This window comes from Juglans microcarpa x Juglans regia, chromosome 4D (assembly GCF_004785595.1).
Source record: "Juglans microcarpa x Juglans regia isolate MS1-56 chromosome 4D, Jm3101_v1.0, whole genome shotgun sequence".
Classification (NCBI taxonomy): Eukaryota; Viridiplantae; Streptophyta; class Magnoliopsida; order Fagales; family Juglandaceae; genus Juglans; species Juglans microcarpa x Juglans regia.
In genome coordinates, this window is record NC_054600.1 from 3,471,046 (window position 1) to 3,488,730 (window position 17,685).

Consider the following 17,685-nt stretch of genomic DNA (forward strand, 5'->3'; position numbering starts at 1 on the left):
TACACTTTCGCCACTAAGAGGAAACGCTTGGAGTTTATCAATCTGGAAAAACTCGTGGAGCAATTCTTGAAGCTGAGCTTGAGGTACTTTTTCCGCTGTGCATTCTAACATTGGTATCAGAGATATTTTATGAATTGCTTCCAGTTTTTTTTTTTCTCGCATATGCTTGAGATTTGTATGGTGTTTTTTTTTATCCTCTCTTTTTTTTTTTTTTTTCTGTTAAAAAAAAAAAAAAAAAAAAAAAAAAAAAAAAAAACGCAGCAGGTGGTGCTGCGAGCACCAACGCAGTGGTGCAGCGCGCACCATTGCGGTGCTGCGCGCACCAGCGCGATGCAGCGCGCACCATTGCGGTGCTGCGCGCACCAGCGCGATGCTGCGAGCACCAGCGCGGTGCTGCGCGCACCTGCGCGGTGCTGCGAGCACCAGCGCGGTGCAGCGCGCACCAGCGCGGTGCTGCGAGCACCAGCGCGGTGCAGCGCGCACCAGCGCGGTGCTGCGCGCACCAGCGCGGTGCAGCGCGCACCAGCGAGGTGCTGCGCGCACCCCCGCGGTGCTGCGCGCACCAGAGAGGTGCTGCCCGCACCACGGAGGCGCAGCGCGCACCGGCGAGGTGGTCGGCAGCACCCTGCTGCTTGGACCGATCACTTCCGCCGCCTGCGGTGCTGCGTGGGAGGCTCCAGGGTGCTGCTTCGAACGGCTACTGTTCACGTGAACAGTAGCCGAAGGGGGGAAGAAGATGACCATTAGGTCATCTGATTTCCATGGGCTTGGGCCTCATGGCCCGGCCCACTCTCTTTTTTTTTTTTTTTTTTCTTTTTCCTTCTTTTTAAATATGGGCTGGGCTTGGCCCAACATTTTTACTGGGCATTTTTTTTAAAACCCACCTTTGTTCAAGCCCATTTTTTTTAAAAAACAGGAAATAAAATGAGGGGATGAAATTTGCTCTAAGATATATTGTTATATTAAATGTGATTTTTTATTTAATTGTTTTTAGATTAAATGTGATCACATGTGAATATATAGTTATATTCATGCTATTTTTTTTCCATTATGTTATATTACATGTGATCTTTTATTTAATTTGTTATATTAAATGTGATAACATGTATATGTGAATTGAACATGTGGATATGTGATTATTTTTATCATCTATGAATGTTAGGCTTGAATGTTTATACATTAGTCTTTATTGATAAAAAATAGAAAAATTCCCACTAAGTAGTCTTAGTTAGAAATGTCAGTGTAGATGATAGACTGAAAAAAAATTGCAGTGACCCCAGTAAGAACTGTAAATGCACTGTATAGCCAAAAGACCACAGTGACCCCAGTAAGAACTGTAAATGCACTGATGGAACAAGAAAAATGGACTGTAATGGTCTTATATGAACCATCTTTGTAGACTGGCCCAACAGGTTACTGTGGTTGAAGTAGCTGTCCTTGTAGACTGGCCCAAAAGGTTACTGCGATTTTAGTAGGTCATGTCTTTACATGTGACTAGGACTAGATGACTACTTAAGACAGTGGGAGTATGGTTGAGAATTATGATTAATTCTCCCATATTTTTTTTGAATTTGCGCGGGAATTAAGTTAAAAATTTAATAATTGGATATTGTGGCGCAAGAGATGATTCTGAAGCCTAGCGATTTTTCGATCTTGCGACATGTCTAAATTATTTTTTTTTCTAACTTGGATGGACGCGGCAGATTTCTTAGGTGTGTGTGTAATATCCTTTCTTTGCGTATTGTAGTGAAATGGCATCCAAGAGTATAGTTGCCGATTTAAACAAAGGGGAGAAATTGGATGGGGAGAACTACGACATTTGGCATCGGAAGATCCAATATGTTTTAGATGAGCAAGAGGTCTTGGAGGCCTTATCTCACTCCCTTACTGAGCCCGGGGAAGGGACCTCGGAACAACACAAAATAGATCAACTAGCCTATACTCAATGGGCTAAGAAAAGTCGGTGCGCGCGCATAATAATGTTAAGCAGCATGCACAATGATCTAATGTGTGAGTTCGAGGTCTATGACACTGCCCAAAGCATGTGGGAGGCTTTGAAGTTGAAGTTTGGTGGAACTTCAGCCACTAGGTTGCGTGGGTTAACCATGAGGTTTGACTCCTATAAGATGCGCTCTGACCACACGATGAAGCAGCATCTTAGGGCTATGTCAACTATGATCCGCGAACTTAAGTCGGCAGGAAACAACCTGACTGATGAACAGCAAGTCCAGGCAGTGATAAGATCACTGCCGAATTCTTGGGAGAATATGAGCCAGAACTTGACGCATAACGAGAATATCAAAGACTTTGATGATGTCTCGCGTCACTTGGAATTGGAGGCTGAGCGCCTAGAGGCTGCCAAGCCCAATCACACGGCCTATGTGGCTGATTCTGGTTCGCGTAAGGCATCAAGGCCTAAGCGCAAGAAGTCTAAGAATGGAGTAGCTGCTGGACAAATTAAGAAGGTGTCAGGAACTTCTCAGCGCAGCAAGAGGGGCAAGCGCGGGAAGAACAAGTCGAAATTAGAGTGCTTCAACTGTGGAAAGAATGGCCACTTCGCTCGTGACTGCACTGAGCCGAAGAAGGTACACTCTGACTTTTCTCGCATTGTTTTTGTAACTAGCCATGTGATGGTTGCTCACTCCTATCCTGTGTGGACTGTTGATTCAGGAGCGACCGAACACATAGCGCGAGATAGAGTTGGATTTGTTGAGTATCGCCGGATTCCAGCTAGGAGTCGTGATATCAAGGTGGGGAATGGAGCTAGCGTTGAGGTACTGGGACTTGGTACCTACAAGCTAGACTTGCGGGGTGGCCGCACTCTTTTCCTTCACAATGTGCTATACGCTCCCGAGATCCGACGAAACTTACTTTCTGTAGTCACTCTATTAAGACTTGGTTTTCGTATTGTATTTGAAAACAATTATGTTTCCTTTTATTTGGGCCATGTGTTTTATGGCAATGCTTTTCTACAAGACGGTTTTATGATATTGAATTTAGATTATTCAAATATAAATGAGTCAATTGCTTTTCTTTCTACATCTGATAATTTGGATTCATATAAATGGCATGCTAGGCTTGGCCATATAGGGCAAGATAGAATGACTAGGTTAGCTAGAGAAGGCCTTATAGGCAATCTCGCTAAGGTCATCTTACCCACATGTGAACATTGTCTAATGGGAAAAGCTAAGAGAAAACCGTTTGGAAAAGCCACAAGGGCATCTTTTCCACTGCAATTAGTCCACTCAGACATCTGTGGTCCAATGAGTGTGAGGGCAAGACACGGAGGTGTCTACTTCATCACATTTATAGATGATTTTTCACGTTACGGTCATGTCTACTTAATCTCCCATAAGTCTGAAGCATTGGAATGCTTTAGGCGATATCTAAGAATGGTTGAGAATCAGTTAGACAAGAGTTTAAAAGCTCTAAGAACTGACCGAGGACGAGAATATCTTTCTGAGCAATTCAAAAGGCTCTGTGATGAAAAAGGAATCAAAAGACAGTTGACGATGCCGAATACGCCCCAGCAAAATGGCGTGGCGGAAAGGAGAAATCGAACACTGCTTGAGATGGTTAGGTCAATGATGGCGCAAGCAAACCTACCAATTTCTTTTTGGGGGGATGCACTTTTGACTGCTGCCTACATTCTTAACCGAGTGCCCTCCAAATCAGTAACTTCCACCCCATATGAACTATGGACCGGCGAGAAACCCAATTTGAGTAACTTGCGGCCATGGGGTTCAACGGGTTTTGTTCACAATCTTTCTCATAAGTATGGGAAGTTAGGCCCTAGAGGGAAGAAGTGTATCTTTATAAGGTACTCAGAACACTCTAAAGGGTATGTATTAATAGGTGAACAATCTGATGGAAGTGTGACTGAGATTGAGTCACGAGATGTGGATTTCATTGAAGATGAGTTTCCAAGTAGAGGTGAGGTTGATAGGAGTTTAGAACTTCATGAGATTGTAGAACAAGAAGAAAGTGCTCCAAGGAATTTAGTTGAGAATGAGGAAGAAATTCTTCAAGCTCCTACAAATTATTTGAATCCGAGTGGGAGCACATCACTTGTCAATCAATCACAACAACCTCAGCCGCGTAGAAGCACACGCGAAAGTATTCCCCGTCGTCGTTTTGAGATTGAAGGGGAAGCTTTTATGGTAGCTCCGCATGATGATGACGAGCCTAGGACAATTTATGAGGCTCTCTCATCTTCTACAAAAGATGAGTGGATGAAAGCTCTTAATGATGAGATTGAGTCTATGAAGATTAACCAGGTCTGGGATCTGGTTGATCTACCAATAGGACGTAAGACTATTGGGAACAAATGGGTTCTTAAGGTCAAACGCAAGTCGGATGGATCAATAGATAAGTACAAAGCTCGCTTAGTGGCGAAAGGATATACCCAACAGGAAGGTATAGACTATGAGGAGACTTTTTCACCAGTGGTGAGGTTTGCCTCAATTCGCCTGATTCTAGCTATAGTAGCAAACATGGATTTGGAACTCTACCAGATGGACGTTAAGACAGCATTTCTCAATGGAGAACTAGATGATGAGATCTATATGGATCAACCAACTGGTTTTGTGGTCAAAGGTCAAGAGCGCAAAGTGTGCAAGCTCAAACGATCTATATATGGCCTAAAGCAATCATCTAGACAATGGTACCTCAGATTCCATCGAGCCATTCTCTCGAATGGGTTTACGATGATCACAGAGGATCATTGTGTTTATGTCAAAAGGTCTAAGAAGAGTTTCATTATGTTGTCATTATATGTTGACGACATACTACTAGCTGGAAATAATAAAGGGTTGATAGTCGCCACAAAAGAGTGGTTATCCTTCAATTTTGAGATGAAGGATATGGGTGAAGCAGAATACATTTTGGGAGTTAAGATCTACAGAGATCGCTCAAAGAGACTTTTGTGTTTGTCTCAACAGACTTACATAAAGAAAGTCCTCGAGCGCTTCCTAATGAATGGATGTAAACCCATTGACACCCCTGTTGCAAGGAGCGATAACTTGTCTAAAGTGATGTGTCCTAAGACTCAAAAAGAAAAGGAAAAGATGGCTCGTGTCCCTTATGCTAATGCTGTGGGTAGTCTGATGTACGCAATGATGTGTACTCGACCTGACATATGCTATGCAGTTGGCTTAGTGAGTCGATTCCAATCAAACCCCGGACTAGCTCACTGGAAAGCGGTCAAAAGGATTATGCGATATCTCAAGGGAACTGCGGACTATGTGCTGTGCTATCAGGGTTCAGATTTGCAGCTAAGAGGTTACAGTGATGCCGATTGGGGCAGCGACCTTGATGAGCGCAAATCAACCACTGGGTATGTTTTTCTGCTCAACCAAGGCGCCATTACGTGGAGCAGCAAGAAACAACCCTGTATAGCTTTATCCACCATGGAGGCGGAATACATAGCTTGTTCTGCAGCAGTTCAAGAAGCTGTTTGGTTACGGAGGTTCCTCAAGCATTTAGACATTGGCACGGATACTTCAGATCCGGTGACAATATTCTGCGACAGCATGGCAGCTCTCGCATATGCTAAGGACTCAAAGTATCATGGAAGAACCAAACACATAGATATCAGATATCACTATATCAGAGACATGATAGCGCAAAAGGAAGTGGTTCTGAAACATCTTTCTACGAGTCGCATGATTGCTGATCCCTTAACGAAGCCTATAGCAAGAGATGTCTTCGAGGCTCATGTTAGGAATCTAGGACTGCGTAGACTATAAATGTAATTTGTGTTCCAAATGACATAAAGATGTAACATTTCCTTTGGGATATTAATACAATATGATTCAGTTCTTGTCTTTATCGTATTGTTTTTAATACGCATACACAAGATATGTCAACAGGCTTAGATCGGCTCACTCACACGAGCGATCGCCTCTAGCGCTTAAGTAGCGAGTAGAGATGAGACATTGTGTCCCTAGGTACTTGTCCAAAGGGATAAGTTGGTTGACACAAAGTTATGTCGCCTTAGTGGGAGCTAAGATGAGGTCCATTGATAGGACTATGCATGGGTTACCCCACCATCCATGTAACCTGTAGTAAGCCAGATGCGAGTTCCTCTTTGACGCCTTGGAGACGTGCAAATTGAGGAATTCGGGTTAGACGCTTAAGGAGCGGCTAGACTAAGATCTGTACGGTGTTGATATAGACATATGCTCTTTGAGAAAGAGAAATCCACCGTAGCATGTGTTTCATACTATATGTGCTTATACGACCATATGAGTAAGTGAGTAAAATATTTCCCTCTTTCTCACTGTGTGAGTCTCATTTCTTAAAAAAATGTCCTTTACTTTTGACTATGTCACGAGATGGAGGTTGTGATGTTTGCTACTTTGACATGCTGTCTATGGCCATGATTGATACGGTCTAAAGAGGCATTGTTGGGAAAGCAGTTCGACCAAAATTGAGTGATATGAGTGTAAAGGGAAGACTATTCGATATCGTATCTTCGATAGTGTTTGCTGACGTCATACAAATGACGCTACATCTTGGTAGCGGCTAAAGGTTGTGAACACATTGAAATATATGGAGGTAGTCAAGCATTGTTCTGAGTTTTTTTTAAAACTCAAGAGGGTTTCGAAAATGCTTGATCTTGATGCGATCGAATAAGTCTAGGACATGACCAGACACTTTAGGGATGTTACTATGCTGGTCTTCTCTGGGAGAGATTTGGTGTATGTACTCCCTCCTTTCTACAATTGTGCTTGGTGGTCGCACGGCCTATTTATTTGTATGAACAAGATTGAGAACATTAGAGAGATGCTGACCTGGGGTCATGCCCACTGTGTGCGAGTGGGAGATATTAGTTGGAGGGGCGCCCACGTGGGGCTGACCCCTCCTGTTGGTAACGCATGGCTTTAAGCCATGCGTTACTTGTAACGTATGTAACGCATGGCTTAAAGCCATGCGTTACACAAGAATATTGAAGGCTGGCCTTTAAGGCCAGCCGTGCATAGGAGGACTATATATAGTCCTCCTCAATTGTGTTTTGAAAACACCTATCTAAAAAAATTAGAAAAAAAGACTCTCTCTCTTTTTGTTCTCTCTTGATAAAATACTTAGGCTGTGGATTTGTAAGTGTTACTCTAGTTCCATACTACGTAGTACACTTTCGCCACTAAGAGGAAACGCTTGGAGTTTATCAATCTGGAAAAACTCGTGGAGCAATTCTTGAAGCTGAGCTTGAGGTACTTTTTCCGCTGTGCATTCTAACAATATATGTATATGACATGATGATCTATTATATTATTTATGAAAATTTTCCATACCCTAATCACTTAATTAATAGCAATTAATAGTGACTTATAACAATGAAGTAGTCTTCTTAATTTGCATATCTAAGAAATTCTTTGATGAATATTTATGATTATATATATGGGTTTACATGAGGAATCACACAAAAAATAAAATAAAATAAAATATTGCATCCAACAAATTAATGTGGTACAAATATTTTTAATTATCATAATATTACTGATCAATACTTTTACGAGCTCTAACATTGTATTACTTTTAGCTTTGTAATTAATTTCCAATGTTCACTAAATAGCTCATGCAAATTATAGGAATCCAAAAGTCTCAGAATGAAGAAATTATTAATTTGTTTAAAAATATAGATATTATATCCGAGCACCATAATATTTGCTAGATATTGAGGTTATGGAATTTTTATATATAAAATCGTGTATATATGCTTAATCGGTCCTGTGTGTATATACAAACCTCGTACAAGCACAATAATACTCTAAGACAGTATAAATTATTTCTCTAATTTTCTCTATCTAATCTAAAATGTTTCCATCTTTAAATGTCAAAATAAGGATTTGAAAGAGGTTTTTGTTTGTTTTAATTAAAATATGACTGTAGAAAGGAAAAGGACTTAAAAAACTAATTTTTAATAGTAAAAATTCAAATTAAAAAGAAGGGTTAGAAACAAAGAATGAATCATTTGCAGGAAAGTATGGTTGATTGGTTTGTTCATAAGCCTGAACTTGTTGCACCAGAGCCAATGGAGCAGGGGTACTCGAGAAATAAGGCAACTGATAGCTGGAGTTGATGTTTAACCCATCTCCATTGTAATACAGGGAAAACTCTCTTGTCTCATTGTAGAAACCTGAGTGGAAGTAAGGGGAAGATAGACTTGGGAATGGTCTTGTGCTCAGCATCGACATCCGGCTATCGCAATGCAGGAGCTTATCCAAGTGTTTGTCAAGGTTTCCAGGAGGAAACTCAATATAGTGCCTCCTAAGGATAGCATGTCAACAACAAAGTTCATTAGTTCTAGTACCCATAAGATTCATATATAAGTTATATAAATAGAAAAAAAAGGAGATATTCACTGCTATAGAAGTTAAAAAATAGTGACAAATAACCGAAACTTGGTAGTTTGACACATTCAAAAGCAAAAAAGAAGGAAAGTATAGAAACCTGTGAATTAGAGCTTGACCATCAGTGAAGTCTGAAGTAGTTTTCCAAATTGTATGTTTTCTTGGCATTGGATCAATCTCTTGGTAGAACATAGGTGGAGTATTAAGCTGGAAAAAAAAAGTTGATAACACTCAAACAAGAAAGAATTTAAACATCATACTTCAATAAATCTCAATCTTATTGAAAACCAATGATGGAACTAACCTCGATTTCAAGAATTCCCGGCTGACCTTCCGCGATCGAAGCTCTGATTGCTAGAATATTAGACCATTGTATTTCAATCTTGCTCTTCAAACCATCCTTCATGATTTCCCACACAAGTTTTCTCTTTGAATAGTAACACTTTGCCACTAAAGCACCTGCACATTTAGAAACTTCCTGCACATATTTACAGCCAACATGCATTAATTAGAAACTGTTTGTTCTTTTATTTATTGCAGCTTTCAGATTTTGGGGTATCACCTCCCATGAGCCAATTCTAAGAAATGATGCACAGAAGTTTGAAGCCTTCAACTTCTCAACATCATTGCTAGCCTCGGCTTCAACCCAACGCAGAACTGCATCACATCTAGAAATGTTGTTTGCATGGAAAATCTTCCTCTCCACTAAGTCTAAGAAAGAGTCTATCTCCGTCAATGTCAAACCAATGGGACTTAACTTCAGAAGAGTTTCTTTCAATTCAATAGCCTATATATTGTTATATCGAGGAATTGGCATAAGGGGGCAAAAAAAGAAATTAAAAGAATAATAAATACCACAAAAATGAAAATAATCAATGTTTAATCAACTCATGCAACTATCAAAACCGTGGAAAAAATAAGGACAAGCAGCACGTATTGCTTAAGAGTGGTGTTACTCTAAGCATGCCCACGTTGTGTGCCGCCTAGTGCCACTACAAGAAAAACGGGCTTTTGTGATCAATTTATTGCGACTAAAAGACTATTCGCAACCAATTTTAGTTGTAAATAGTCATTTCGCTGGAATTAACTGGTCGCAAATAATAAAAAATATTTTTTAAACATATTTAAACATATGTTCAAATATTTTTAAACATATTTAAACATTTTTAAATAATAAAAAAATATCAATACACTAATAGTCACTTCTTTAACTTTTAAGAAAAAAAATTTAAAAAAATATATAAAAACGGTCAAAATGAGGGAGTAAAATGAGGAGACGTACTTGCATTATTTATTGCTTAACGCTGAAAGGAAAATCACTGATCAATAATTGGAATTATGATTAATAACTTGAAAGTGCACCAATAGATAATTGCTTGATATTAGCAAGTTGGGGATGGAGAGGATTAGAGTGCGAATATCTAACCCCAAAGAGAGGAAAAGTAGTTATTATTTATATTAATCGCTGTAAAATTCTTGGTTTTCTACTTTTTCTTTTAATATTTCAAAAAGAAATCAACTTTATTCCCAACAATATCATTAAACCTACAAGAGTTTTCTATATATTTATAAGAAAAAGAAACAAACTTTTCCTCTAATCATTTATATTGATTTCAAAAAATCTAAAATAATTTTACAAAAACTCAAAATAAAACCACGTAAAAGTTTAAGAGTAATGTTAGATACAATCATGAGTTGTGTAAACAATATGCACTCCTTTTAAAAAAGAGCAGGATTTACTATTAAAAAATTAATTTTTTCATGTAGATCCCATAAGTTTTTGCCTAATCTTTTGATCAATAAAAATTTTTTTAACAATAAAAAAAAAAATTGAAAATTAGCAACTATACCCACTTTTACAAATCTCGATAAAAAGAAAAAAAAATCTCAAAAACCATTTTATTCAAACTTCTCATTTCAAAGTTTTTTTTTTTTTTGGGAAAAAATCTCTAAATTTTCACTAATCATGCATACATTACCCGAAAATTCTTTTAACCCGAGAATACCAAAAACAGTATAGCCACGCAACTGCCGCGGCCAGTTGCTTTGATCCCCCACTCAGTGCTCCTCCTTTTGCTTTTAATAGTTTGACCTATCTCCATTTTTCAATTTTAGTGAAATAATGTGGAAAAAACATGTATTCTGAACAGAAAGAGATTGGAGAGAGTGAGAGAGAGAGAGTATTTTAAAAGGAGAAAAAAAAAAAAAAAACTGTACATTAATGATGCAACACTCCCATAACTAAAACCACCAAAGCCCCATGCACAGACCAAAGCTACATGCATAAAACGACCAAAACCCTCAAACCTAAAAACAACAGTACCAGCAATGCTACCACAGATATGACAATCTGGACTCATACAGAAACCCAATAAACTCATCATCAAGACGCCCTAAAATCATCCATAAGCAACGTCTAAAAAAAAAAGGAGAGAACAAAATATATTGCAGAAAATGAGAAATAAATAATGTAAAAGAGCTTTTCAAGACACCTCTTTCTCGGTGTGATCTGTCAGTACTGGTGTTTGTCTCAGCCTCTCGTTTGCGATTTCTGTGATTTGAAGCTCCGAAGCTTTGCTTCCATCTTTATTCATAGACTGGAACCCCACCTTCTGAAAGTACTGCTTAGAAGTATATACCCCACAATACATCTGATCATTAATCCACGAGAAAGACGTACGCCCGCTATGAGACATGGCTTTTTTTTGGTCTGTTTCTTTTATTTGTTTTGTTTTTATTTTCCAATGAAAAACAAAACATGTTTGGATTTTAAATATTTGAATTTTTAAAAAAAAACAAAAAAACAAAACAAGTTGTTTCCTTTTTTTTTTTTTTTTTTATCAAATATTTGAATTTTTCTTTCAAAATATATGACACTAAACATGGACAGGATCTCTCACCCCGCTCGATATTTCTTTTCCATTTGCTTCCAAAAGTTTGGCATATTTACATATATTTATTACTTTCAAAAATAGTGGAAGGGATGACAAAAGGGAAAAACTTGCTTTTGAGCAGAAAGAAATCGAAGAGAGTATTGAAAAAAAGCCTCTACAATGATGCAATTTACGTAAATAAATCTTTTCCAAAACCTCAAACCCAGAAAATTAACAAGACGGCCAATGCAACAACAGACTGCATGACTATTCGGACCCCATGCAGAAACGCAATAAACAACACAAAAAGAAAGAAGAGAAGGTAGGAAAAGAAAAGAGAGAACAAAGCAAATCAGTCAGGCCGGAGATACAAAAAAATCCCAGACAAATGAAAAACAAAGAATGAAAAGGAGCTTCGAGACACCTTATTCTCTGTGTCTGTTGGTGTTTGTCTCAACCTGATCTCGTTTGTGGGTTCTGAGATTTGAACCTCCCGAGCTGATATGCTTCTAATGTCATTCACAGACTGAAACTGCTCACGAGAAGCAGAGAACTCACAATGCATCTGTTCATTCATCGAGAAACGCCGCCCACCATGAGCCATGGCCGTGTTTTGATTTCTTATGTTTTATTTTGTTTTCCAAGTGAACTACCTCAGAGAATAACCGAAACACAAATTCCCTTCTTTTGGGTTCCTTCAGTTTCGGGATATGTATATATAAAATATAGATTGACTCTTGGAAACAGAGTCGGAATGTTAACATTAAGAACGCGCACACACACAATATAAATAAAATACAAAAATAAAAAATAAAAATGAAGAGGTGACCTCATGAATATTAGGATTTAGGGTCCAATTGTTGATCGAGTTTCTTTAATTTCTCCAAAATTATTTAGGGTTGTTTACAAATTTGTCAGTTGAGAAAGAGAAAATAAGATAGATTTGTCAGTTGAAAAAGAGAAAATACGATAGATTTGTTGGTTGAGAAAGAGAAAATGAGATGATGAATTTGGTTGTTTAAAGTTGATTTTTTTTTGTCACTAAAAGTTAAAAAAAAATTAAAATGGTTTGTTAGATTTTTTTATTTGGATAAAGATGCAATATTGTTTCTAACCCTTTGTTTTTTAATTTTTACTATTAAAATTTAGTTTTTTACGCCCTTTTCCTTTTTACAGTCATATTCTAATTTTTTTTTTTTTTAAAAGGCTCTTTTAAATCCTTATTTTGACATTGAAAGATGGAAACATTTTAGATTAGATAGAGAAAATTAGAGAGAGAGTTTTTTTGTCACTAAAAAATAAAATTTTTTTAAAATGGTTTGTTAGATTTTTTTTTTTTTTATATATAAAGATGCAATATTGTTTCTAACCCTTTGTTTTTGAATTTTTACTATTAAAAATTTTTTTTTTTTTTTTACATCCTTTTCCTTTTTACGGTCTGCATATTTATTTATTTATTTTTTTTAAAAAAAGGAGAAACCTCTTTCAAATTCCCCCACGCCAATTAGTTATAATGTAAATCCCCCCGCCATCTCCCCCCCCCCCCCCCCCCCCCCCCCCCCCCCCCCCCCCCCCCCCCCCCAATTAGTTATAATGTTTTACATTATTTTGATATTGAAAGATGGAAACATTTTAGATTAGACAGAAAATCAGAGAAATAATTTATGCCGTCTTAGTGTGCGTGAGATTTATACACCACATGACCTCACTCTTTTTTAAAGTAATTACACGCCGTTTACACACTTCACGAGTGTATGTTGAATTACTTTATTTCAAACATGAGATTAAAATGCAAACACATGAGTTGGAGGCCGCTGCTTTCAAATCGTGTGTATATATATATATATATATATAACTTTACATGATGGTCGGAAACGTAAAAATTAAAAATAATTAAATATATATTATAATATGATCATATAATTAATTGTAACGTGGAAGTGTAAAGTAGTACTGCTGATCATCGTGCTTGTTTGTATATATGTTGAAGAGGCTGATATTCGTACGTACGTGGACCATATATATCCATATTTGGATTAAGGATAAGATCAACAGATAAGATGATGATTTTGATCATGAGTAGGAATTAAGCAATATTAATTAATGTTCTATATATCTTAATTAGGGTCTTTGACAATTATATAAAAATATATATATATATATATATATATATTCATAGTGATAGGTGATATAATCGATATATGATCTTTATCGTGGAGATGATGAAGTAATTATTGTTATTATTCGATGCGTGGGAGTAATTTTATTTAATAAAATAACTATACATCATGTATAATCCCAAAACATGAATGAGAAACGATTTACTCATATATATATATAAAAAGATCTTATAAAAGTAAATTTACAAACTAATTAACGTAACTTAATGCATGTGGTATATATAATATATTAGATTGTAAATATAATTTTATTGTAAAGTAGATATACCGTATTATACATATAAAACCATATCAGTTTATAAATTTACTTTTGTGTGATATCTTTATAATTATAGCACTTTCTCAATATGAAGAGTTTGAAAAAAAAGGATACGGCCGATATAAATAGTTTAAATTTCACATAATAGAATTAGTGTTAGATATAATTAAATTTAGGTTGATTTATGTCATTCAAAATTAATCTGGTTGTTATAATCGGGTCATATTCTGGTCAACCCATCTAACTCGATAAGTTTTACGTACGTATCATGAAAAGAGATGAACAAGCTGTGAAAGTACTCAATCATCTTTAATATCCGGCTTAGTATATTAACCGGCCGATACGATCCAATGGACACATACATTTTACTTATAATATCTAGTTGAATGCAGGTCAAATTAAAACAAATTAAAAAAAAAATATTACAAAATGAAAAACTATTAAAAATTCACATGATGTTCGAGTAACTCCATCAAAATACATGGGAGTTTCCTTTTCATAAAATGCAAAAATTTTACAAACACATGCGGATCGAAGTACCCCCGATCCCATATTCAAACAAGAATTAAAAATGTTAATTGTATATATTATATGTATATTAATATAATCTTTTATTTTAAGAAATTTTAAATTGAATCCAACTGACCCAACACAACACGAGTCATTTGACAACAGTAATGATAATGAGAAATGTCACAAAATTTAATTGAGTTAAGAGAGAGACCAATAAATTAATCTTTATATAATTTATAGTTTTTTTTTCTTTTTTATAAATTAACCCTCTCAAGTTCAAAAAGGCACGAGTTGATGAACAAAAAGAAAGATGCATTAGGAAAACTTAAAAAGCTCTACTAATTTTGAATAAAAATGACTAAATTTGAGTGAATTCTCACTTTTTTTTGTTACTTTTCTTTTGCAAGGCATATTAATTATCATATATATATATATATATATATATAATCTCGATCTTGTTGTTTGAGGCGAAGAATAAGATCAACATTCAATTAAGCTTCGGCCAATAAATAATTAAATAAATAAAGGTAGCGGATAATTGAAATAATTTGAAATTAATTAAAAGATAGCAATTAGAAGAAAAGCTCCTACAAAGCCGGAGTTAATGAAAAGAAAATTAATTAATTCTACGTCTATCCAAATACTGATATATCAATTAAGCATTGAAATAATTTTTTTATTAAAAAAAAAAAAGGAAAAAATAATTCTTTTTGGCTACCTGCAGAACTAATTCAACGTCCCAAGTTTGATCATCATTATATGCATATATACACAGTATTCTTCAAAACACTTTTCACAACACATGATGTAAAATGACTGTATTTTTGTAAAATATTGTTACTTTTATATGATATTTTACAATAATATCCCTCATTTTAAAACATAATTGTGAAATATATTATGCAAAGTATTGTATATTTTATCATTTTTTATTGTACTAATGCATGCATGCGAGTGTATGTGTTTGTGTATAATATATATATATATATATCAAAATATTTAACTTTTTCATGTGGTATATTAATATATTAAAAGATTTGTTGCCTTTCAAACTCTCTTTTGTAATAAAAAGCCCACGTGGGGTTTCTCTCTCTCTCTCTCTCAATGGTGTTTATGATATTCTTGATTGTTTAAATATCATGGGGATCGTATTAAAAAAAAAGAGTGCAAAAAGAGACTTGTAATCATGCATGGTCTTAACTAATCATATTTGGTGACAATGATTCTATTAGGAGTGTGCATCCGGACCCCTTTTTTTTTCAGTTCGGTTCAGAACCCGGAAACCCGGGTGCATCCAGACGGTTAAGAAGATTCCGAATCCGGTTACAGATCCAGTTATCTGTAACCGGGTCCTTTAAAAAAAAAAAAAACCCGCCTCTTTCTCGTCTTCTCGCATCGCTTACGGTTTGCAACTTTGCACTTAGCAGCTTTCTTGTCTCTTGGTCTTCTTGAATCCGCCTTCTCTCTCGATCTTCTCAAATCCACCTTCTCTCTCAAGTCTTTCGACCACACCGAAACACGAAAACAAAAACCTCGAAGTGCTTTGCACATCTGGATGAGACATGCGGAGGCTACCATCCATATTCTCTCTCTCTCTCTTTAAGCTCTTAAGGTATCACTATAGTTTTCATTTTTCTGTTGTAATGGATGTTATTGGCAGCTTATGGAGACTCAATCTAGTAGAAAATTTTCCAAAATGGTCATCACCAGATCAAGGTGAAAGAAATCAATTCTTCCTCCCAATTCCAAATTCAAGATGTGAAGACTAATGCATAATCTAGAATTGACCAAAATGATCCAAAAAATATTGAACAATGTTATTTATTTTGCATTGTTATGTATTAGTTTAATTAGTTGTGATGTATTATTATTTATTTTATTTTTTGTAAATTTATGTTTTGCATTGTGATGTAACAACAATATTATCTATTATGTATTTTTATTTATTTTGTTATTTAATTTATTTTTTTATAAATTAATTTTAGAAAGTGTTTAAATTATTTTTTAAAAAAAATTTGGACAATTTAAGCATGATATCAGAATTTTTTTTTAAAAAAAACCTGCTATAAATTTGTTTTAAAAGTTTTAGAGTCTTTAAAAAAAATTAAAAACAAGATTAAATCCGGTTATAACCCGGATTAAATCCGGTTATAATCCGGATATCCAGGTTTAACCTGGATATTTCAGAATTAATCCGGTTATCCGCCTAGATTAAATCCGGATTAATCTGGGCAGATAACCGCCCGGTTTTTTAAATCCGGATCCGGATCTAGTTATGGCTGGATATTCGGATCCGGATCCGGATGCACACCCATAGATTCCATGATGATGATCTTCACCCCTCACATACATGACACCAAAACATTATACTTTATTGCTTTCATAATTATTGTTTGGAATTATTTCTAATCATGGCAAGATTTTAGGATTGTTACATCTACAAAGATTCATGTGTATGATATCATGTCAAGTGTTTTCATTAATAGAAAAAATCACTTAAAATGTGTCTCATCAATATGTCTAACTGAAAATAACAAAATGTAAAATGAAGAATAGTATTCCTCGTAATATATGTAAGTTTTGAAGTAGGGACCTTAAAACTCTTGTTGAGCTATGTTATCCAATCTTGATTAATTGACCATCTAAGTTTTAGAAAATTTGAAAGACAATGTGATAAATATTGGGCCATTTAAAATCTAAAAGTTAGATACACTTAGTATTTTTTTCCCTCTATCTATATATAATGATTTGACTCCCTTCCTCTAGTAGTGTATGATCCGGATTACAACGAATTTAGATCTCTAAGGTTACTCAGGTAGTGAGGTATTTTTAGGTATTCTGTGAATAGAAGTGAAAGGTAATAATAAAGTAATGATAAAATATTGAATAATAGTGAATTGTAATAAAAATTAGATAAAAAGTAATAATAAAATAATGAATAGTAATGAGATATTCTCAAAATACCTAAAAATAGTAGTAAGAGTTTTTGTCCAAACTCTAGAGTTTAGAGTGAGAGAGATAGACACAAAGTGAGTTCGATTGCATTTATGATCGTCCAAGTGAATAGATATTAGGATGAAAAATACACGTATCGTTCGTTTGTTCTAATCACAAGGACAGATGGAAATGGGAAAACTTTAGATTAAGTGATAAAGGAAAAAAGCGCGAAATTTGAAAATCCCAAGGGAAGAATAATGCTCATGCAATAGGGGAAAAAACAAAGGAATTATGAACTGATCTCACGTTATAAACGAGGGATTGTTACATATAATTCAAATAATTAACATGCAAAGGATGAAATAATAAAGAACATGTATCTATTTTGAGAAGCTATCTACACATGGAAAAGCCTTCTACTGTTCTTCAAGTTCAGAGTATGAAAGATGGGTCATTGATAAAGAATCAGCTCCAAATTGAAATAGATGTAAGGATCATTGATAAAGAATCAGCTCCAAATTGAAATAGATGTAAGGAGATATTGTTTCGAAAGTAGAGCCCAAACAAGC